Source organism: Somniosus microcephalus, chromosome 4 (genome assembly GCF_052327205.1).
Source record: "Somniosus microcephalus isolate GS21.2 chromosome 4, FLI_Smic_1.0, whole genome shotgun sequence".
Classification (NCBI taxonomy): Eukaryota; Metazoa; Chordata; class Chondrichthyes; order Squaliformes; family Somniosidae; genus Somniosus; species Somniosus microcephalus.
Genome location: NC_140990.1, coordinates 161,565,721 through 161,588,700, shown reverse-complemented (window position 1 = coordinate 161,588,700; position 22,980 = coordinate 161,565,721). Strand labels below are relative to the sequence as shown.

At 47.0% G+C, this 22,980-nt stretch overlaps 1 pseudogene; it reads right to left on the bottom strand.

Annotated features, from left to right (window-relative positions):
• The window catches only part of LOC147119964 (uncharacterized), a 1,277,156-nt pseudogene that overhangs the window by 343,591 nt on the left and 910,585 nt on the right, over positions 1-22,980 (bottom strand).

Below are 22,980 nucleotides of genomic sequence, written 5' to 3'. Positions count from 1 at the left end.
ACTCTTCAAATTATTCCCCATCTACGTAATTTTAAATATATGGGAGGAAAAAAACACCAGAAGAGATGAGAGTCAGATCAGGAAATTTCAATGCTATTATCCCATCAAAATTAATTCTAAGTCAAAAACTACAAGGATTAAACGTACTGGAGTTTGAGTGGATGTCTGAACGGAATCATTTGTCACAGACTTACTACTTTGGCCCCACTGTGGGAGACATAATTGTCACGCTGTATAACAACAGAAATGGCCATGATATTGTGTGTAATAAAAAATGTCTACTCTTCTCAGTCATTCACTGAGACTGACACAACGCAACACCAGCTAACAAAATGTTAGTACATAAAGTATTCAATTAAACTGTGACAGGTTGGTTAGCGCTGGGTGTGATTGAAAACTTCAAGCATCTCTGAGTGACTCACTGGAGGAACGGGTACCACCCAGCCCCAGTCAGCCATGTCCTCTTCCTGCTGCTGTGTCGCAGACCCTGCAAGACACACAAAAAACACCAGCTGAAAAGACTTGCACTGCAGCCACAAATTCAAAAGTGTGAGCCTACTTCTTGTCAAAGCAATTACAGTGTAGGAAACGCCCACTAACTTGACCATTAAGAATGCAACGCTCTGAAGCTTTTACATTCAGGTGCCTTTTTTGTTTCTGTGAACAGAATTAGTTTGCTGATATAGAAACAAAAAACGTTGGAAATACTCAGCCGGTCAGGCAGCATCCGTGGAGAGAGAAACAGAGTTAACGTTTCAGGTCGATGATCTTTCTTCAGAACTGGAATGGTCATTCACCTGAAATGTTTTTATTTTAGATTTCCAGCATCTGCAGTATTTTGCTTTTGTTTTAGTTTGTTGATATTCTTTTCATGCCAAGTGATAATTGTAACTATTACTGTTATTCGAGGGGCTAGTACTGTCCCATTCTAGGAACAATATATTGTTATTCACCCAAAACAATACTGGAGCTGTATCCCAAGGTACTGCTACACATACACAGACAGTTGCCAATTTCTCTGTGATCAGTGTCTGAGGACCACTTACGATCTGGAAGGAAAGCACAGGAAACAAGTGTGAAGACCCATGACTCCAGGTCTCCGCCCCCTTTTGTTGCCGTGGGAGTTCCAGGGATTCCCCTGAGAAAGCAGAAAGCGTGCGCCTGCAGAAGGTGTAGGCAAAGCCTGACCGTGCAGATGACGTAGGAGGGGGCATTTCTGGCCCTCCCACCTCATTTCTCAAAGCTGGCCAGAGGGCACACAGGGGGTCACCCAAAGAATTTGGAATTGGGCCTTGTGTCTGGATGCCCCCAGATCTTATCATCCTTCGACCAGAGAGGGGCAGGCAACAAGGGAAAAGAAAGACTTGCATTTATGTAGTGCCTTTCACGACTACCGAACATCCCAAAGAGCTTTACAGCCAATGAAGTACTTTTGAAATGTAGTCACTGTTGTAATGTAGCAAACGCGGCAGCCAATTTGTGCACAGCAAGCTCCCACAAACAGTAATGTGATAATGATAAAATAATCTGGGGGAGAAATTCGGTATCACCCCATTTGGGGCGCAATTATCGGCCGGGCGCAAAGTTTAGCACCTGGTGCTAATTATCGCCTCCGACTGCAAACTTGGCTTCTATCGCCCCTGGAAGTGATTGGAGCGCTAAATCAGGCGCTACACAGCTCTCTTAAGGTGCTAACGCCAAGGAGCAAGGCGCTACCTCAGAGCGCTGGCGAAACTCATGTGATGTCAGTCAGCAATGGATCACAGACACACTGGCGCCGGCCAGTTCTTAAAGGGGAGGGTCGATCTGGCTCTCCATCCACATCCTGCTCATTGCAGCCTTGACTCTCAGCCTGGAGAGACCTGTACATCAATTCTGCTGGAAAGAACAATGTAGAGGCCCAGGGAAAGAGCTCAGAGTGCAATCCCCATAATCTCTTCTAAATCAATGCAAGGAAGGTCAAATCAAAATGAACCTGCAAAGTGCTGCTCAGTACCCAAAACTCCTTCACACAGCGTTGAATCTCTCCAGAAGTCTCTCTCTCTCTCTCAGAATGTGTGGTGCAAAAATGTCGCCGACAAAAAAAAGCAGGAAGAAGTCACCTTTAAATAGCGCTCCCCTAGTCCCTTCCCGGCTACAAAACGTTCCCCTCAACCTGTTGTTGCTAGCGGCAGGCGGTATGGCAGGGGGCGCCACTCAATATCCGGTCCGGGGCGCTACCGGGGCGTTGCACACTCGACTGACTTCACGATCTGTGAGCGCAGGAAATCATGGCGGTAGAGTTTAATGCCGCCGCAAAATGTCTGGTCAATTTCGGGAGTGGCGCAAACATCGCCACGCCCGGGCGCTAGTTGCTTTGCGCCCCATTAGTGCCCTCTTAGGGCGCTAACGGGAGGCGCAAAGCAACCAAAATTTTTCCCCTTTTTTTTTGTGATGTTGATTGAGGGATAAATATTGGCCAAGACACCAGGGATAACTCCCCTGCTCATCTTCGAAATAGTGTCATGGTGTGGCACAGCCACCAAGGGGTTCTTATATTGTTGTACATAATTGCCTGTAACAAAGTCAATCGGTATCTGTATTCGTTTGCTGCATGTTAACAGCGCGGTCTCTAAAGGGTTAAGACCAAGCGCGATGATGTCATCACGTGGGTCACATGACGTTCCGAACGGTGGGAAACGTGATGACGTCATGACGTCAGACTGAGGAGCCTCCCCTCTCAGTCCTCATGGAGCCAGCTTTAAGCAAAGACCTGTGTTTGAGTTCTCCTGTGTTTTTGAATGTTACTTCCACCAGTTTGCATTAAGCATCGTTTTGGTTAGCTGATTGCCTCGCTCTTAGTAATTTCGTCAGGAATTCACAAATTCCTACAATGGGATCTTTTATGCCCACCGGGGAAAGGGCGGGCGAGTGGGACTAGCTGAGGTGCTCTTGCAGAGAGCTTGCACAGGCTCAACGGCCTGAATGGCCTTTTTTCGTGCTGTAACCATTCTATGATTCAGACAGGGCCTCGGTTTAACGTCTCATCCGAAAGACGGCACCTCTGACAATGCAGCACTCCCTCAGCACTGCACTGGAGTGTCAGCCTAGATTTTTGTGCTCAAGTCTCTGGAGTGGGACTGTGAACCCACAACTTTCTCACTCAGAGGCAAGAGTGCTACCCACTAAGCCACAGCTGACATTCTGAGATCTGAGAAAGTAGGAACAGACATCCTCTTCCAGCCGCTGTTACGTCCGTGTATAAGAAGACACAGACTGCGGAGAACGGTACAATAGGTGTTTACTCAACGTGGCTCAGACTGCAACTGATCTGTACAGATTACTACTCAGCGTTATATACAGGTGTGGTCACTGCCGGTACTACAGTATACATGAGCTGTAAAAAGTAGTTCCCCCCCCTTAAAGGTATATACATTACAGCCGCCACATAGCGCTTTAAACCTGGAGGCTTTCTGGCTGCTGTTCTCCGCTCCTGCCTCAACTCACCTGCTGTGGACACCTTCATCCATTCCTTTGATACCTCTAGACTCGACTACTCCGATGCTCTCCTGGTCAGCCCCCCACCTTGCATCTTTCATAGCCTTGATCTCATCCAAACTATGCTGCTCGTATCCTAACTCGCATCAAGTCCTGTTCACCCATCACCCTTGTGCTCTCTGACCTACATTGAATCCCGGTCTGGCAACGCCTGGATTTTAAAATTCTCATTTGTTTTCAAATCCTTCCATGGCCTTGCCCCTCCTTATCTCTGTAACCTCCTCAAGCCCCACAACCATCCGAGATCTCTGTGTTCCTCCAATTCTGGTCTCTTCTGCTTCCCCAATTTTCATTGCTCCACCATTGCAGACCATGCCTTCAGCTGCCTAGGCCCTAAGCTCTGGTATTCCCTCCCTAAACGTCTCTGCCTCTACCCCCTTTCAAGATGCTTCATAAAACTTATCTCGTCACCTGTCATATCTCCTTATGTGTCTCGGTGTCAAATTTTGTTTGATAATCGCTCCTGTGAAGCGCCCTGGGATGTTTTACTATGTTATCGGCACTATATAAATGCAAATTGTTGTTGTTTACCAAGGCAGGCAGCCAGATTGGCAGCTCACTTGTATTCATGCCCCCATTTCTCGAAACAAAGCTCTTCTAGGGGGCGGGCTGTTGCCATTGGCCATTAGCGTCAACCTTGTCTCAGTGGTAGCTCTCTTGCCTCTGAGTCAGAAGGTTGTGGGTTCAAGCTCCACTCCACAGAATTGAGCACATGATCCAGGCTGAAACTTGCAGTGCTGTGGAAATGTCAAAGGTCTTTCGGATGAGACGTTAAACTAAGGCCCCGTCTGCCCTCTCAGGTGGAATGTAAAAGATGTAATGATACAATTCGAAGAGAAGTGGAGTTCTCCCTGGTGTCCTGGCCAAAATTTATCCCTCAACCAACACCTAAAGCAGTAGCTCTGGTAACAACTGCATTGTAAAGCCTCTTGTTTATTGAGATATTGAAATGAATGATTTGAAACAATCGTGGAGCGTATAATGGGCGACCAATGCATACCGCCTGTTTTGCATTCCCGCCCAAGCCCAATTTTGCCCCATAACTGACAAGCTATTTTTTGGTATTCACGTAAATAATCAAACCACAAAGAATTCATCTCAACAGTCATCGAAAACACAATTTATAAATGTAAGCAATTCAAACAGTGACATGATGCCCTCAGCCAGGTACGCTGCATCGTTCGTAATAGCCTCTGAGCAAATCAACTGCCCACCAGCTCAGTACTTGGTAAAGAGGCATGGGAATAAAAAACACTTCCCAAAACAAAGGCCTAGATAATGGCCCAGAAATTCGGGTCCCCACGGGTGAGTACGCACGGGGTACACACCCGTAGGCCCAACGAAAGTGCCGGTCTCGTGCATGCACTGCGCATGCGCGGGAAACCGGAACTTCCGTTCCCCTGAAAGAAGGGGTTGACAGGTGGAACGCAAGGCCTGCTTTTAACAAGGTAAGTGGTGAATTAATTAAAATTAAAACATTTTTTCCACAGGTTTATTATTTTTAAATACTTTAAAGAAAATTAAGTTTATTTTTAGCCCCGTTAGAAAATGTAATTAATTTTTCCAAAAATTTAAATTATTGCTTAAAATAGTTATTTCATGTAATTTATAGTTATTTTAAAAATGTGATTTAAAAAAAAAATTATTTGAAGTTTTAGTGATGTTTTGGGGCTTATAGTATTTATAGGTTTGACAGCTCTTCCTGTCAAACTTATGAATGAAGCATTCCCTGCTACCATTGGCTCTCCATGGCCCACGTGATCCCAGGGGACGCTTCGAACTAACTGCGCCCCTGGGATACGCAAGCACTGCGCACCGGCAGTTGGAGGAAGCCCAGGATCGGAATCCCACACGGGCCCACAGCTCAATGGCCGACGTGCTAGGTAAGTGCAGGTCGGGGGCTTGCACCCGCGGGAAGCCCCCGACCCGAATTTCTGGGCCATTATATAAATAAGTCTGTTAACTTCAACACCTTCTGCCTTTGGGATCATTGAAATGTTCAGCTTCTCAAATGAAGGAACATTTTAGGCTGATTTTCCATGTGTGCAATGCTGGTTGGGAACGTCCTCCATCAGCCATGAGTATTGGAAAATTACAGGATGGAAAGTTGTGGGCAGTATGCCTTCCATTTGCCAATATGTACGGCTGCTGGGCAAGGTTCCCTGCCAGTGCGTGCTCAGAACATCAGCCCTATCCTGTCACTTGTACATGTTAACATAAGAACATAAGAAATAAGAGCCTGCTCCACCATTCAATAAGATCACAGCTGATCATCGACCTCAACTCCACTTTCCCACCTGATCTCCATATCCCTTGATTCCCCTAGAGTCCAAAAATCTATCTATCTCAGCTTTGAATATACTCAAAGACTCAGCATGCACAGCCCTCTGGGGTAGAGAATTCCAAAGATTCACAACCCTCTGAGTGAAGAAATTCCTCCTAATCTCAGTCTGTTCTAGCTATTGGGTGGCTAGCATATGAAAGCTTGGTGCTTTACTTACTGGAACTATTTCATAGGCATGACAGTATGACAATCAAAAGTCCATTTCTCCTTGCAGACACTTAATGAGGTTGACATTTAATAAGAACATATATTTTTCAGGAGCTTAATGAATATGTGTAGTTAGACTAGAAGTTTAATGATGTCTGTTTCTATTAATCCCTTTTGGCTATTAAAACAATATAGAAAAGATGAAAATTTGAGGGGGGTAATATTGATTTGGGGAAGGCAATCATACAGATTTTATCCAACTTTTTGTTGACCCTGATAATAACAAAATCAATAATTACAACTGAGGTGCAGGAATGATTGTTTTTTTAAAGAATTCATAAAATGTCATCCCTTTTCTTCCTATAGAAGTTGCTTTCTACTATATAGTCTCCGTGAGGTGGCATTGTAATATGGACTCCACTATCATCAGTGTTAAAAATGCTCACCATTGGCGAAAGAAAACTTTCCCTCGAGATTAATCTCCCAAAATTACCGCAACAGATTTAAGAACTGGTCACGGAAGTCAGTGACCAATTTTCCTGTCATAATCGTAATAGCCGGAAATTCAGGAGCAGTGAAATTCGGTAGAACCGAGCTCTATGCTCAATTCTCTGATCTGCACTCCAATTGAGTGAGAATAGAGTCTTGCAATTTCGGGGTAGAAGTGTCTTTACCTAGATGACCTTTTACCCAGAAACCCAAATGAAACCTGCTGCTAGTTATTCTAAAAATTACAGACAAACTTGAATGGGAGCAGCTCTGGGACTTGAACCTCTGTGAAATAGGCGCTCCGCCCAGCCACCTTACTTTGAAAGAGAATAAGGAGTTCACAGTGGTCATATGCCAAGTATTACAATAAATATGCACACTTCATGCAAGTTAATAACATGTCATTCCCTTTATCCAATCATAATGGGGCAGAAATTCCTCCCCAAACGTGTGAGTATGGAAGGGGTACTCACGCGTCTGGCCGGAGGAAATACCGGTTTTCAGCATGCACAGCGCATGCGCTGAAAACCGGCATTTCCTCTCTAACCCAAGAGGTGAAGAGGCTAGCGCGTGCACTGTAGGGGGCAGCGCGTGCGTCTTGGATTTCCTCTGTTTTGGGGGATTTGCGCATGTGTAAAGGCCTCCGGTCTTTACGCTTGTAAAAAGCACACGTAAGTATTTATTTTTACAGGTAAGTGGTGTTTTAGTGTTATTTATAATTTTTTTTCCCACAGGTTTATTATTTTAAAGAATCTACAATAAGGTAAGTTTAGTTTTAGACCCTTTTTATTAAAAATTTATTTTTTTCAAAAAAAAAAATTATTGTTTAAATTATTTTTAAAAACTTATTTATACTTAATTTAATGATTGGGATGTTATTTAAATTTTTATTTAAAGTTTAAATAGTGTTTTGGGCCCCCGTAGTTTTCATGAGTTTGACAGTTCTTACTCTCAAACTCATGAATGAACCTTCCCCTCCCCTGATTGGTTGTACAGTGCTCACTTGATCCCAGCCGGCACATCGCACTAACTACGCCGCTGGATCAGGTAAGCACTGCGCGCTGACATCTGAACCGGGCCTGTGACAGGAAATGCAAGCAGGCCCGGGCTTCAGATGTCAGCGTGCAGGGTGAGTGCAGATCGGGGGCTTGCACCCGCGGGAAGCCCCCGACCTGAATTTTTGGCCCAATAAGTTAATAATAAACAGCAAGCATCTTGTCCTCCTCTTGAGGTCTCCATCATCACAGATGTCAAACTTCAGCCGATTCGAGTCACTCCATGTGACATCAAGAAACAGCTGAGCGCACTGGACACAGCAAAGGCTATGGGCCCAACAACATCCCAGCTGTAGTGCTGAAGACCTGTGCCCCAAAATTAGCCGCACCTCTAGCTAACCTGTTCCAGTTACAATACTGGTACCTACCTAACTGTGGAAAATTTCCCAGGTATGTCCTGCTACAAAAAGCAGGGAAATCTATCCTGGCCAAGTACCGCCCAATCAGCCTACTCCTAATCATCAGCAAAGTGATGGAAGGAGTTGTTAATAATGCTATCAAGCGGCACTTACTCACCAATAACCTACTCAATAATGCTCAGTTTGGGTTCCACGAGGAACACTCGGTTCCATACCTCATTACAAGTGGCTCACAGCCTGATTTCCCAGTCTATCCACCACCTACAAGGTACAAGTCAGGAGTGTGATGGAATACTCTCCACTTGCCTGAATGGGTGAAACCACTACATCACTGAAAAAGCTTGACACCAACCAGGACAAAGCAGTCTGCTTAATCAGCATGTTGTCCAACATCAGTGTACCATGGCTATAGTGTGTACGATTTATAGGATGCACTGCAGCAAGGCTTCTTCAGCAGCACCTCCCAAACATGTGACCTGCACTATCGAGGAGGGCAAGGGCAGCAGGCGCATGGGAACACCGTCACCTCCAAATTCCCCTCCAGGTCACATGTCCTGACTTGGACATATATCACCGTTCCTTCATCATCGCTGAGTCAAAATCCTGGAACTCTCTACCTAACAACACTGTGGAAGCACCTTCACTACATGGACTGCAGCAGTTCAAAAGGAAGGTTCACCATCACCTTCTGAAGGACAACTAGGGATGGACAATAAATGCTGGCCTTGCCAATGACACCCACATCCCAAGAATGAATTAGAAAAAATTCATGGCTTTAGAACTGAAATCCTACTTAACAAACTGACTTGACTTCTTTCTGGATGTCACAGATAAAGTGTATAACTCCCTATAATACAGTTTATTTGGATTTTCAGAAAGCTTCATATAAAGCTCCACATGAAAGATTTCTAATGAAATTAAAAGTTGCAGGAATGGACGGTAGCAGACAAGATTGGAAAATAAATTGGTTAAAATAGAAAAAGAGTATTTATGAAGAGTGTAAAATGTTATACTGCGGTAAGTATTGAGTGGCGTTCCACAGGTCAGTGTTTGGACCTCTATTGTTTTTAATTTTAAAAGGACAAGGGCAAGTAAATTACTTGGTGACCAAAAATAATCCTGATCAAATTTGCCACTGATACAAAAATAGGGTGCGCATTAGAAACAGTAAAGGCAGTAAAAGATTTACAAACGGATTTAGACTGGTCTTTGAAATGGGCATAGAACCATAGAAGTTTGCAGCACAGACAGAAACAATTGAGCACTTTGTGTTTGCGTTGGGCCTTTGCTAGAGTAATTCAGCACTAATCCCATTGTCCTGCACTCTCCCCAGAGCTCTGTATCTTCCTCTGCTTCAAATCTTTATCCACGTTTCCCTTAAAAGCTGCAGTGATTTCTGCTTCAAACACTCCCTATGGCAAAGCATTCCATGCTCCAACTCTCTCTGTAAAAGAATTTCTCTTAATCTTTCTCCTCAATCCCTATGTGACCATTTTTAAATGATGACCCCTTGGGGGAAAAATTCAGTTGGTTGTGCCTCCCGTTAGCGCCTTAAGAGAATGCCAAGTGGGGCGCAAAGCAACTAGCGTCCGGGCGCGGCGATATCTGCGCCTCTCGTGAAATTGACTGGACATTATGCGGCGGCGCTAAACAATACCGCTCGATCTCCTGCGCACGCAGATCTTGACGTCATTCGAGAGTGCAACGCCCTTGTGACGCCCCGGAACAGAAATTGAGTGGTGCCCCCCTCCTTTCCGCCTGGCGTACCCAACGACAGGTTGACTGGAACGCTTCCTAGTCGCTGTGGGGCTGGGGGGATGCTATTTAAAGGGGGCCTCGTCCTGGCTTCTGTGTGGTAGCCATTTTTGCACCACTCGTTCTGAGAGAGAGAGAGAGATTTTGAGAGAGACCAAGAGAGAAAGAGAGACTTCTGCATTGAGAGCGGTGGCGGCGGACCTGCAAGGAACCAGGCGGCTGCGAGGCTTAAAAGCGGCGGCGAGGACCAGGTAGACCTCAGAGCGGTGGCGGCGGACTTGCAAGGAACCAGGCAGCGGCGAGGCTTAAAAGCGGCAGCAAGGACCAGGTAGGCCTCAGAGCGGCGGCGGCGGACCTGCAAAGAACCAGGCGGCGGCGAGGCTTAAAAACGGCGGTGAGGACCAGGTAGGCCTCAGAGTGGTGGTGGCGGACCTGCAAGAACCAGGCGGTGGCGAGGACCAGGTAGGCCTCAGAGCGGCGGCGGCGGACCTGCAAGGAACCAGGTGGTGGCGAGGACCAGGTAGGCCTCAGAGCGGCGGCGGCGGACCTGCAAGGAACCAGGCGGCGGCGAGGACCAGGTAGGCTTACCAATCTCAGAGGGAGGGAGAGAAGTAAAAAGTAGTCTAAGTGTGACGTCACCAGAAAGCAGATAAGTGATTGGTTGGTGAGTATTTCTCTCTTTTTAAACTTAAATTCTGTGGTTTATAGTTTCTAAGCTCACTGTGGTGTAGCGGGGACTGTTGGTAAACCAGGGCCCTTAATTATATCATTTAACTGTAGTGTAATTGGTGGGATTGAGTTGATTTAATTTAATTTGAATTAATTAAAGGGTAAGTCATGGCAGGAGAGCTCGGCCCCGTGGTATGCTCCTCCTGCGCTATGTGGGAAATCAGGGACACTTCCTGTGTCCCTGACGACCATGTGTTCAGGAAGTGTATACAGCTGCAGCTACTGGCAGACCGCATTGCTGCGCTGGAGCTGCAATTGGATACATACTGGACCATTCGCGATGCTGATGACGTCGTGGATATCACATTTAAGCAGTTGGTCACACCACAGGCAAAGGTTGCACAGGCAGAAAGGGAATGGGTGACCAACAGGCAGAGTAGTAGGTGCAGGCAGGTAGTGTAGATGTCCCCTGTGAACATCCCCCTCTCAAACAGATCTACCACTTTGAATACTGTTGAGGGGGATGGTTTATCAGAGGAAGGCAGCAGCAGCCAACTTCCTGGCACCAGGGGTGGTTCTGCTGCACAGGATGGGAGGAAAAAGGGTAGAGCTATAGTAATAGGGGATTCTATTGTAAGGGGAATAGGCGTTTCTGCGGCCGCAAATGCGACTCCAGGATGGTGTGTTGCCTCCCTGGTGCAAGGGTCAAGGATGTCTCAGAGCAGCTGCAGAACATTTTGGAAGTGGAGGGTGAACAGCCAGTTGTTGTGGTGCATATAGGTACCAATGATATAGGTAAAAAACGGGATGAGGTCCTAAAAGCTGAATATAGGGAGTTAGGAAGTAAAGTAAAATATAGGACCTCAAATGTAGTACTCTCAGGATTGCTACCAGTGCCACGTGCTAGTCAGAGTAGAAATAGAAGGATATTTCAGATGAATACGTGGCTAGAGGAATGGTGCAAGGGAGACAGATTCAAATTCCTGGGACATTGGAACCGGTTCTGGGGGAGGTGGGACCAGTACAAACCAGACGGTTTGCACCTGGGCAGGGCCGGGACCGATGTCCTAGGGGGAGTGTTTGCTAGTGCTCTGGGGGAGGGTTTAAACTAAAATGGCAGGGGGTTGGGAACCTGAGCAGGGAGACAGAGGAAAGGGAAACAAGGATAAATGCAAAAGATAGGAAGGAGAAAAACAAAAGTGGCAGTCAGAGAAATCAACGGTTTAAATCAAACATGGCCACAGTAAATAATAATTCTAATAAGTCTAAGTGCGTTAAAAAAAACAAGCCTGAAGGCTTTGTGTCTTAACGCAAGGAGCATTTGTAATAAGGTGAATGTATTAGCTATGCAAATAGAGGTAAACGAATATGATTTGATTGGGATTATGGAAACATGGCTCCAGGGTGGCCAAGGCTAGGAACTCAACATCCAGGGGTATTCAATATTAAGGAAAGATAGGCAAAAAGGAAAGGGAGGTGGGGTAGCATTGCTGGTTAAAGAGGGGATTAACACAATTGTAAGGAAGGATATTAGTTCTGATGATGTGGAATCTGTATGGATAGAACTGAGAAATACCAAGGGGCAGAAAACGTTAGTGGGAGTGGTATATAGACCTCCAAACAGTAATGCGGAGGTTGGGGATGGCATTAAAAGGGAAATTAGAGAAGCATGCTGTAAGGGCACAGCAGTCATCAATGGGTGACTTTAATCTACACATAGATTGGGCTAACCAAATTAGTAACAATACTATGGAGGAGGAATTCCTGGAGTGTTTATGGGATGGTTTCCTGGACCAATATGTCGAGGAACCAACTAGAGATCAGGCCATCTTAGACTGGGTATTATGTAATGAGAAAGGATTAATTAGCAATCTTGTTGTACGAGGCCCCTTGGGTCGGAGTGATCATAATATGATAGAATTCTTCATTAAGATGGAAAGTGAAGTAGTTGACTCAGAGACTAGGGCCCTAAATTTAAATAAAGGAAACTACGATGGTATGAGGCGTGAGTTGGGTAGGATTGATTGGGGAATGTCACTCAAAGGTTTATGGTGGATAGGCAATGGCAAACATTCAAAGATCGCATGGATGAACTACAGAATTTGTTCATCCCAGTTTGGCATAAAAATAAAACAAAAAAGGTGACTCAACCGTAGCTAACAAGGGAAATTAGGGATAGCATAAGATCCAAGGAGAGGACATATAAATTGGCCAGAAAAAGCAGTAAACCTGAGGATTGGGAGCAGTTTAGGATTCAACAAAGGAGGACAAAGGGATTAATTAAGAAGGGGAAAATAGAATATGAGAGTAAGCTTTCAGGGAACATAAAAACTGACTGTAAAAGCTTTTATACATAGGTGAAGAGAAAAAGATTGGTGAAGTCAAGCGTAGGTCCCTTGCAGTCAGAATCAGGGGAATTTATAATGGGGAACAAAGAAATGGCAGACCAATTAAATAAATATTTTGGTTCTGTCTTCACAAAGGAGGACACAAATAACCTCCCAGAGATGTCGGGGAACATAGGGTCTGATGAAAGGGAGGAACTGAAAGAAATCAGTATTTGTAGGGATATGGTGTTAGGGAAATTGACGGGATTGAAGGCCGATAAATCCCCAGGGCCTGATAATCTACATCCTAGGGTACTTAAGGAAGTGGCCCTAGAAATAGTAGATGCATTGCTGATCATCTTCCAGCATTCGATGGAATCTGGAACAGTACCCATGGATTGGAGGGTAGCTAATGTTACCCGACTATTCAAAAAATGTTGTAGAGAGAAAACGGGGAATTACAGACCGGTAAGCCTAAGATCGGTAGTGGGGAAAATGCTAGAGTCCATTATAAAAGATGTAATAGCAGAGCACTTGGAAAACAGTGATAGGATTGGACAAAGTCAACATGGATTTACAAAAGGTAAATCGTGCTTGACTAATCTACTGGAATTTTTTGAGGATGTAACTGGTAAAATAGATAAGGGAAAACCAGTGGATGTGGTGTATTTGGACTTTCAAAAGGCTTTCAATAAGGTCCCGCATAAGAGATTAGCGTGTAAATTTAAGGCACATGCGATTGGGGGCAAGGTATTGACTTGGATAGAGAACTGGTTGGCAGACAGAAAGCAAAGAGTTGGAATAAACGGGTCTTTTTCCGAGTGGCAGGCAGTGACTAGTGGGGTACCGCAGGGATCGGTCCTTGGACCCCAGCTATTCACAATATATATTAGTGATCTAGACAAGGGAACTAGATGTAATATCTCCAAGTTTGCAGACGACACAAAGCTGGGTGGGCGTGTGTGCTGTGAGGAGGATGCCGAGAAACTCCAGGATGATTTGGACAGGTTGGGTGATTGGGCAGAAGCATGGCAGATGCAATGTAACGTGGATAAATGCGAAGTTATCCACTTTGATGTCAAAAACAGGAAGGCAGATTATTATCTGAATGGCAATAGATTGGGAGAAGGGGAAGTTCAACGAGACCTGGGTGTCCTTGTGCACCAGTCACTGAAGGTAAGCATGCAGGTGCAGCAGACGGTTAAGAAGGCAAATGGTATGTTGGCCTTCGTAGCGAGAGGGTTTGAGTACAGGAACAAGGATGTCTTGCTGCAGTTGTACAGGGCCTTGGTGAGACCACATCTTGAGTATTGTGTGCAGTTTTGGTCACCTTATCTGAGGAAGGTTGTTCTTGCCATGGAGGGAGTGCAGCGAAGATTCACTAGGCTGATACCTGGGATGGCAGGAATGACGTATGAAGAGAGATTGGGTCGATTGGGCTTATACGCGCTGGAGTTTAGAGGAATGAGAGGGGATCTCATTGAAACTTATAAAATTCTAACAGGACTAGACAGACTAGATGCAGAGAGAGTGTGTGAGAGAGAGAGAGAGGATGGGAGTGTGTGAGAGAGAGAGAGAGAGAGACTGGGAGTGTGAGAGAGAGAGAGAGAGACTGGGAGTGTGTGAGAGAGAGAGAGACTGGGAGTGTGAGAGAGGGAGACTCTTCCCCCCAATCTCTCTCTTTTTCTCTTCTCCCCCCAATCTCTCTCTCTCTCTTCTCCCCCCAGTCTCTCTCTATCTCCCCCAGTCTCTCTCTCTCTCTCACCCCGTCTCTCTCTCCTTCCCCCTCTCTCTCTCTCCTTCCCCCCCTCTCTCTCTCCTTCCCCCTCTCTCTCCTTCCCCCTCTCTCTCCTTCCCTCTCTCTCTCTCTCTCTCTCCTTCCCTCTCTCTCTCTCTCTCTCTCCTTCCCTCTCTCTCTCTCTCTCTCCTTCCCTCTCTCTCTCTCCTTCCATCTCTCTCTCTCTCTCCTTCCCTCTCTCTCTCTCCTTCCATCTCTCTCTCTCTCTCCTTCCATCTCTCTCTCTCTCTCTCCTTCCCTCTCTCTCTCTCTCTCCTTCCCCCTCCCTCTCTCTCCTTCCCTCTCTCTCTCTCCTTCCCTCTCTCTCTCTCTCCTTCCCTCTCTCTCTCTCTGCTTCCCTCTCTCTCTCCTTCCCTCTCTCTCTCTCCTTCCCGCTCTCTCTCTCTCCTTCCCTCTCTCTCTCTCTCTCTCTCTCCTTCCCTCTCTCTCTCTCTCTCTCTCTCCTTCCCTCTCTCTCCTTCCCTCTCTCTCTCTCTCCTTCCCTCTCTCTCTTCCCCCCAGTCGCTCCCTCTCTCTCTTCCAACAACAACATGCCCTCAAAAAAGCCTCGGCACCGCCGGGCACCCCCAGCCAGTAAAATATATTCAAGCATGAGTTGGATATATTTCTTAAGGCTAAAGGGATCAAGGGATATGGGGAGAAAGCAGGGACAGGGTACTGAATTTGGATGATCAGCCATGATCGCATTGAATGGTGGAGCGGGGCTGAAGGGCCGAATGGCCTACTCCTGCTCCTATCTTCTATGTTTCTATGTTTCTATGAGTCAATGCTGTCTGAGGTAGTTTTGGCCTCTAACCATAACTTTGCAGGTGCTTTGGCTTTTGACCTTCATATCTTTAATTGCCTAGATACTCTGAGAGCTGCAATGGATGGGAACATCGTCCTTCTCCATCACATTCGGAGGGCACAGAGATGCAGAGAGAGAGTGGCAATCATGGCCAGACGGAGGAGGGCCAACAGGCCTATGTACAGGAGTCCTTACCCTCCCAGGGTTTTTCGCCAACAGTTCTCCTACATTAATGTAGCCTGGCGAAATGGAGCAGCACAGGACACGAACTTTCGTTTTTGGGGTTTTTTATTCTGTATTAATAACTTGGGTCTAGGTTTAGGATGAAATTGTAAATACATAAAACACAGTCGATAAAATACGGCAGTGGCTTGCTGTAAAACAGAACATGAGGTAAACCACAGGTGCAGGTAGTTAATTAGCTAACAATCATTATACAAAACAAAACATATCATACCATACATTCGTATGTCCCGTTATCACGTTACCTCTTACAAGCAAACAGAAAGTATTAAACTCGTTCGAAACGTAGCCCCAAGGACTCAACAACAATTTTAACAAAGGTTAACACCAGCACATGGTGGGACAATCTGCAAGCATCCCCGTGATATCGAGTGATTTGGGAAACAATATCACTGTAAAACTATGTCTGGCTGCACTAAATGCTGTTTTAGTTGTACTTTACGCAGACTAAGTTCATTTCAAAAGTCATATTCACCCCAACTCTCCTCAGAGCACATCCCTCACGCTGGATCTAGAAAATGGAGGCTGTGAAGAAAGGGGAGGTTCCTTTGGCATCACATGGCCCCAACCCCTAATCCTTTTCTCCTTTTTTAAAATTCTAAAGGGGAAAATGAACCGCGCCATCTAGTGGACTTAAATATTCACTGCATTTTCCCACTTGGCTACATTAATATGTCTGAGGAGCAGTGTTTGCGAAGGTTGCGCTTCAGCAAGGAGGTGGTCACTGAGCTCTGCCACCTGCTTCAGCCAGATCTTCAGCCTCAACTGAGGAGCAGGACGTCTCTGTTGGTGAAGATAACAGTGGCTCTCAACTTTTATGCCACCGGCCCATTTCAATCAGCTACTGGGGACATCGCCAATATCTCCCAGTTTGCGGTGCATTGCTGCATCCGTCAGGTCACAAATGCCCTCTTTAAAAGGAGACGAGAGTACATCTCTTTCCCCATGACCTCGGACAAGCAGCAAGAATGCGCAACGGGCTTTACGATGATAGCAGACTTCCCCATGGTGCAGGGCACCATTGATTGCACGCATGTGGCTTTGCGTGCGCCGCAAGAGAATGCCGAGGATTTCCGCAGCCAAAAGGGCTTCCATTCCTTAAACGTTCAGTTGGTCTGTGACCACAGACATCTGATACTTGTTAGATCTGTGTATCTTAATGTTGTGTCCTTCAATAATCAGACAACAGACTGCAGGGAACGATAACTGTACAGATCACTACTCAGGGTTTATATACAGGTGCGGTCACTGCCGGTACTACAGTATACAGGAGCTGTAAAAAGTAGTTCTCCCCTTAAAGGTACATACATTACAATTCCTCCCCTTTTAGATTAACAGTACCATAACACTCATTTAACAATTAAATATCAAACTAATTACAATTAACACTTTAACATGCAACATTAGCTGAAAATAGTCTATTTATAAATTCAGTCTTTGGGGAGGCTTCCTGATCCTTTCTGGATAGCACCTTTCCCGAGTGTCTTGCTCTTGGTGCGGAGGCGATTCTGGCCCCCTGTCGTCGGTTGGTTCATCAACTTCCGATGCTACTGTTTCTGGGGTAGATGCTACCTGTACGTCGGGTTCATCACCAGGTACATATGGGCGAGGCATGGGGTTGACTTGTTCCTGTGACTCTAGGATCTGGTCAGCATGGCGTCTCACGATGCTCTCCCCAACGTCCACTGTGTACATTAGTGGGCCCTGCCGTGTGCATATCGTTCCTGGCTGCCATTTTTCTGTTCGGTAGTCGCGGGCCAAGACTGGTTGCCCTATATTGAAGCTCCTTGTTGGCTTCTCATGGATGTGCTGGAATTGCTTACTCTCAACATCTCTTCGTACGTTTGGTCTGAGCAAATCCAGGCGAGATCTTAACCTTCAGTTAAAGAACATCATGGCTGGGGCCTGGTTGGTGACTGCATGTGTCGCATTCCGGTAGGCGAACAGGAAATTGTCCACCTTGTGTTGCAGCGGAATGTTGTCATTGTACATAGCCTTTATTGCCTTCTTAAAGGTTTGTACGAACCTCTCAGCCAATCCATTTGTGGCTGGATGATACGGGACGAATGTGTAATGCCTTACCCCATTCCTTTTCATAAATCTTCGAAACTCTTCGGACACAAACTGTGGTCCGTTATCAGAGCAAGTCTGCTCTGGCAAGCCGTTCCTGGCAAAAATGGTCCGTAGGACTGCAATAGTTTTCTCCGTGGTGGTGGAGGACATTTTGATCACCTCAGGCCATTTCGAGTGCGCAGCCACGGCTATTAAAAACATTGAGTCCATGAATGGACCAGCAAAATCAATATGCACCCGTTGCCATGGAGATGAGGGCCACTCCCATGGGTGTAGACGGGCATGTGGTGGTGCATTTTGGACCTTCTGGCATCCTGAGCAGCTCTTTGTCAAGTCCTCGATTTGCTGATCGATCCCCGGCCACCACACAAGTCCCAGCAAGGCTTTTCATTTTCACCCCTCCCAGATGACCTTCGTGAAGCTCATTGAGCACTCTCTCCCTTAACTTGGGTGGAATTACCACTCGGGATCCACACATCAAGGTCCCCTGGCATACTGACAGCTGTTCTCTTCTGGATGAGAATGTTGGCAACAGTGAGTCGCCATGTGCTGGCCATCCCTTCACCGTCAAATCATATACCCGAGACAGTGTCGGGTCATTTCGGGTTTCCTTTTCGATACCAGCGTTAGTTACTGGCAAGCATTCAATTATAGTCGAATGAAATATTTCGACAGGATCCACTGCTGGTGCTTCCTCCACAGTAGGCAGTGGCAGTCGTGATAGCCCATCAGCGTTTCCATGCTGTTTCGTGCCCTTATACTCGATTTCATATTGGTGCGCCCCTAGAAAAAGGGACCATCTTTGTAGCCGTTGCGCAGTCATCACCGGAACGCCCTTCTTTGGATTAAAGATGGAGACAAGTGGTTGGTGGTCAGTCAGCAAGGTGAACTTCTGCCCGTGCAGATAGTGATTGAACTTTTTCACTCCCCACACTCGGCTGAGGGCCTCCCTGTCAATCTGGGCGTAGTTACGCTCGGCTGAGGTTAGTGATCGTGACGCAAAGGCTATTGGCCTCTCTGAGCTGTCCGAGAATTTGTGCGACAGCACCGCTCCAATGCCGTAGGGTGATGCATCACATGCCAACCGAATTGGTAATGCCGGGTTGTAATGGGCCAATACCTCTTTCGATGTGATTAGTGTTTTGCTCTTCTGGAAAGCTCGTCTACATTCGTCACTCCACTTCCATGGCACCCCAGTTTGCAGTAGGGTGTTCAGTGGGTGTAGTATTGTAGACACATTTGACAAGAACTTATGGTAGTAGTTCACCAGCCCGAGGAACGACCTCAGTTGTGACACATTTTCCGGTGCTGGAGCCTTGACTACTGCCTCAATCTTCTCTGGGGACTTATGTAACCCCTCTTTATCGATAACGTGGCCACAATACGAGATCTGTTTTCTAAAAAACTCGCATTTGGGGCGGTTAGCTCGGAGCCCATATTCCTGCAATCTAGTGAGCACCTGCTCCAGGTTGGCAAGGTGATCACTATCATTTTCGCCTGTGACCAGGATGTCGTCTAAATAACACTGGGTCCCTGGGATCCCTTGCAGGACTTGTTCCATTGCCCTCCGCCAAATAGCCGGAGCTGATGCTACCCCGAATACCAGCCGGTCGTATTGGTAGAGACATTTATGGGTGTTGATTGTGAGGTATTTTTTTGATGCTTCTTCTACCTCCATTTGCAGATACGCCTGGGCCAGATCAATCTTAGTGAAGCGTTTCCCTCCAGATAGCGAGGTGAAAATATCTTCAATCCGCGGAAGTGGATATTGTACGGTGTTAAGGACCGGGTTCACTGTTACGTTAAAGTCCCCACAGATGTGAACCTTCCTTGATTCCCCAGGCGTGCTGCTCAACGACTTTTTCATCACAGGGACGATGGGTGTAGCCCACTCGCTCCAGTGTACCTTGGACAGTACACCTGAACGTTCCAGACTCTCCAGCTCTGCTTCGATGGCTCGGCGGATCACATAAGGTACCGGTATTGCCTTAAAAAATTTTGGGCTTGCGTTTTCTTCAATTTTAATCATCGCTGTCATGCCTTTTAGTGTTCCGAGTCCTTGCTGGAACACTTCTTTCACGTCAGTTAGGATCTTTGACAGTCACCCAGGTGTGACGTTGTCACCTTTTTTGCCAGCCACAGTCAGTGCCTGTATGGAATGCCAATCTAGCTGTATCTTCCGGCTCCATTCACGTCCTAGTAGTGGTGGTCCTCCATCTGGCAATACATGTAGGTCCATTTTTGGTGTTTCCTTGCCGTTATATATAACGTTCACCCTTATTTTTCCTTTGGGGTAGACTTTTTGCCCCATGTACGTCTTCAAGACAATCTTTGTATCTCTCAAGGGTATATGTGAGAATAGCCGCTTGTAGTCCCTTCGGTTTATGACTGTTAGGGCTGATCCTGTGTCCAATTCCATTTTCACTTGGACGCCTGCTATCTTAAGCATGACCCAGATGGTTTGGTGATCCTCCGTTTTGATCACATTATGTAGTTTCAGACAACCCAGCTGCTTGCTTCCGGAGTCTGTATCACTTTTCTGTTAGTCTGAACTACTATCCGTCACCTTATGTACCTTCTTGTACTTCTCCTGTGGAGATTTCTTGCTGCTGGTTTTCTTTCCCGACCTGCAGACTCTTGCTATGTGTCCTACTTTTCCACACTGTCTGCACACTTTGTCCTTGAACCAGCAATCATTATGGTCGTGTGTTGTTCTGCCGCAGCGATAGCACTTCACTGTTCCGTATGACATTTCATTTGTGCCATATTCTTGCAGTCTCCGTTGTATCTCTGCAGCGCCCCGTGCTGCTGCTTCGTGTGATACTGCAATGCTGAAAGCCTTGTCCAGTGTAAGATCCTTTTCTGATAGAAGCTGTTTCTGGGTTCCTTCACTTTGAAGCCCACACACAAACTTGTCCCTTAAAGTATCCGCTAGTCCCGTTCCAAACTGGCAGTGTTTCGATAGCTTGCGCAGTTCCGTTAAATACTCAGCATTACTTTCATCTTTATGCTGGTTCCTTTTGTGAATCTTAAATCTTTCTGCTATCAGCAGCGGTGTGGGGTTTAAGTGGTCCTGTAGGATTGACACTATGTTTTCAAAATCCTTTTCTACTGGCTTCTCTGGGGTTACTAGGTTTCGTAGTAAGCCATACGTTTTTGCACCCATTAAGTTCAACAATACCAGCGCTTTCTTGTCATCTGGCACTTCATTTGCCTTGCAGTATACTTCGATGCATTCGACATATGTTGTTCAATCTTCGACTTCATTGTCGAACGCTGTGATACTGCCACTCTTCGGCATTTTTGGGTGTGGTTAGACTGGCTTAAAATGGCGTCTCCTGCCCTTTCCTTTCTTCCCCGCTGCGGTTTAAAATGGCGTCTCCCGCGCTTTCCTTTCTTCCCCGCTGCGGCTTAAAATGGCGTCTCCCGCGCTGCTGCCAATGCCGCTCTCGGCGGTCCTCGTGGCAAATGGCAGCGCCTTGCGTTTTCCTGCGCGCCTCTCTCCCCCGTTGACGCTGCTCGGCTCTTGAACACCGGCTGTGCTCTGCTCTCTCTCGTCTCTCTCCCCTGTTGACGCCGCTCGGTCCTGTACACCGGCTACGCCCTGTGCGCTCTGCCCTCTCTCCCTCCCCCGTCGATGCTGCTCGGCCTTTTTCTGTGCCACCCGGTCGGGCTCTAGCCCGCCGCTGTCCGGGAAGGCTCAGCGCAGTACCTGTTGCCAGCCCGTTTCGCTGGACCACCGTGACTGGAAAGCCAAGCCTGGCTCTCGACAGCCTCCCCTGCGATGCTCAAATCTCCGCTGGATGACTTGGCGGTTGCCCATGGTCGATGCCCGTGCTTCTGGACTTGACCTTCTTCCACTGTTCTCCAGGAGCGAATCCCTGGGAGGTGATGCAGAGTTGCAGGTAGGTTCGAACTTGCTCGTCGCCACTCTTAGATCCGTGTATCTTAATGTTGTGTCCTTCAATAATCCGACAACAGACTGCAAGGAACGATTCAACAGGTGTTTACTGAATGAGGGTTACTCTAGAACTAAGTGTACAGATCACTACTCAGGGTTTATATACAGGCGTGGTCACTGCCGGTACTACAGTATACAGGAGCTGTAAAAAGTAGTTCTCCCCTTAAAGGTACATACATTACAATACTCGCTGTCAATGCCCACTTTCCTGGCAGCAGCCACGATGCCTTCATCCTGCGGCAGACTTCTGTGGCAGACCTTTTCCAGGCACCGCATCACCCAGGAGGTTGGCTTCTCAGGGACAAGGGATATCCTCTGTGCACCTGGCTGATAACACCACTCCGTACGCCCAACACCGCTGCTGAGCTGCAATACAACGAGAGCCATCAAGCTACCAGGAACATCGTTGAGCACACAATCGGCATGCTAAAGCAACGGTTCCGCTGTCTGGACCATTCTGGGGCGCCCTTCAGTACTCGCCTGAGCGAGTCTCCCACTTTGTTGTTGTGTGCTGCATGCTGCATAACCTTGCAATCCTCAGGACCCAGCCAATGCCACCAGGCATTGGAACACCAGCAGAGGAGGAGGAGGAAGAGGAGGAGGAAGATGAGGAGGATGATCATCAGCAGCACCAAGGTGGGAGGGAGGCACACAATGTACAAAGTGGAAGGGCCGTCCATCAAAGGCTCATAGCAAGTCGCTTCTAGGCCCCCCTCTGAGGAAATGGCTTCTGCCATTCAAACAACCTGAATGAAACCATCTTGCAACCCCTAAGCCGGTCAAGGCAACAATGATTGCAAAGACCAAACATGTATATTTTGAATACAGACACTTCTTTGTTTGACAAACTCTGTGTGTCTCATTTCCGCATGACAAACTAATAGAAAGAAACACAAAACAAAACAATCATTAACATAACTGGCTCTCACAACCTGGAGTCAATTTCCAAAACAGTTACAAAAATTTGACCACGAACCTCGGCCTTTAATAAAACAATGAAAAACATTTTGTCACACCTCCTAATTTTTGCTCTTCGAGGGTGATCTTCCCTTGCGAAATTCCCCCCTTCCCACCCTGCAGCTCCTCCGTAATGGGACCCCAGTGGCTGGAGCAAGGCTGGTGGAAGGCTGCTGATTGTCACAACCTGAGACTGCAGATGCCCTTGAAGGACAGCCTGGACCAGCTCTGGGCCTGGAGGGCCCGGCTGAAGACTGCACCAACACTGCATGGGTGGCAGCAGTCTGTCCTACAGGCGGTGGCAACGGCAGTGAAGAAGTGCCAGTGGTGGCAGCAGGAATGCTGTCATCTTGAGAGAGGACAGCAACTCCCTGCTCGACCGACACACTGGAACTTCCACGGGGCAGCACTTCAGCATCCGGAGCAATCTGATGGAGCACAGATTGCTGGCCTGCTGCGGCGCAGTGAGAGCCCCGGGG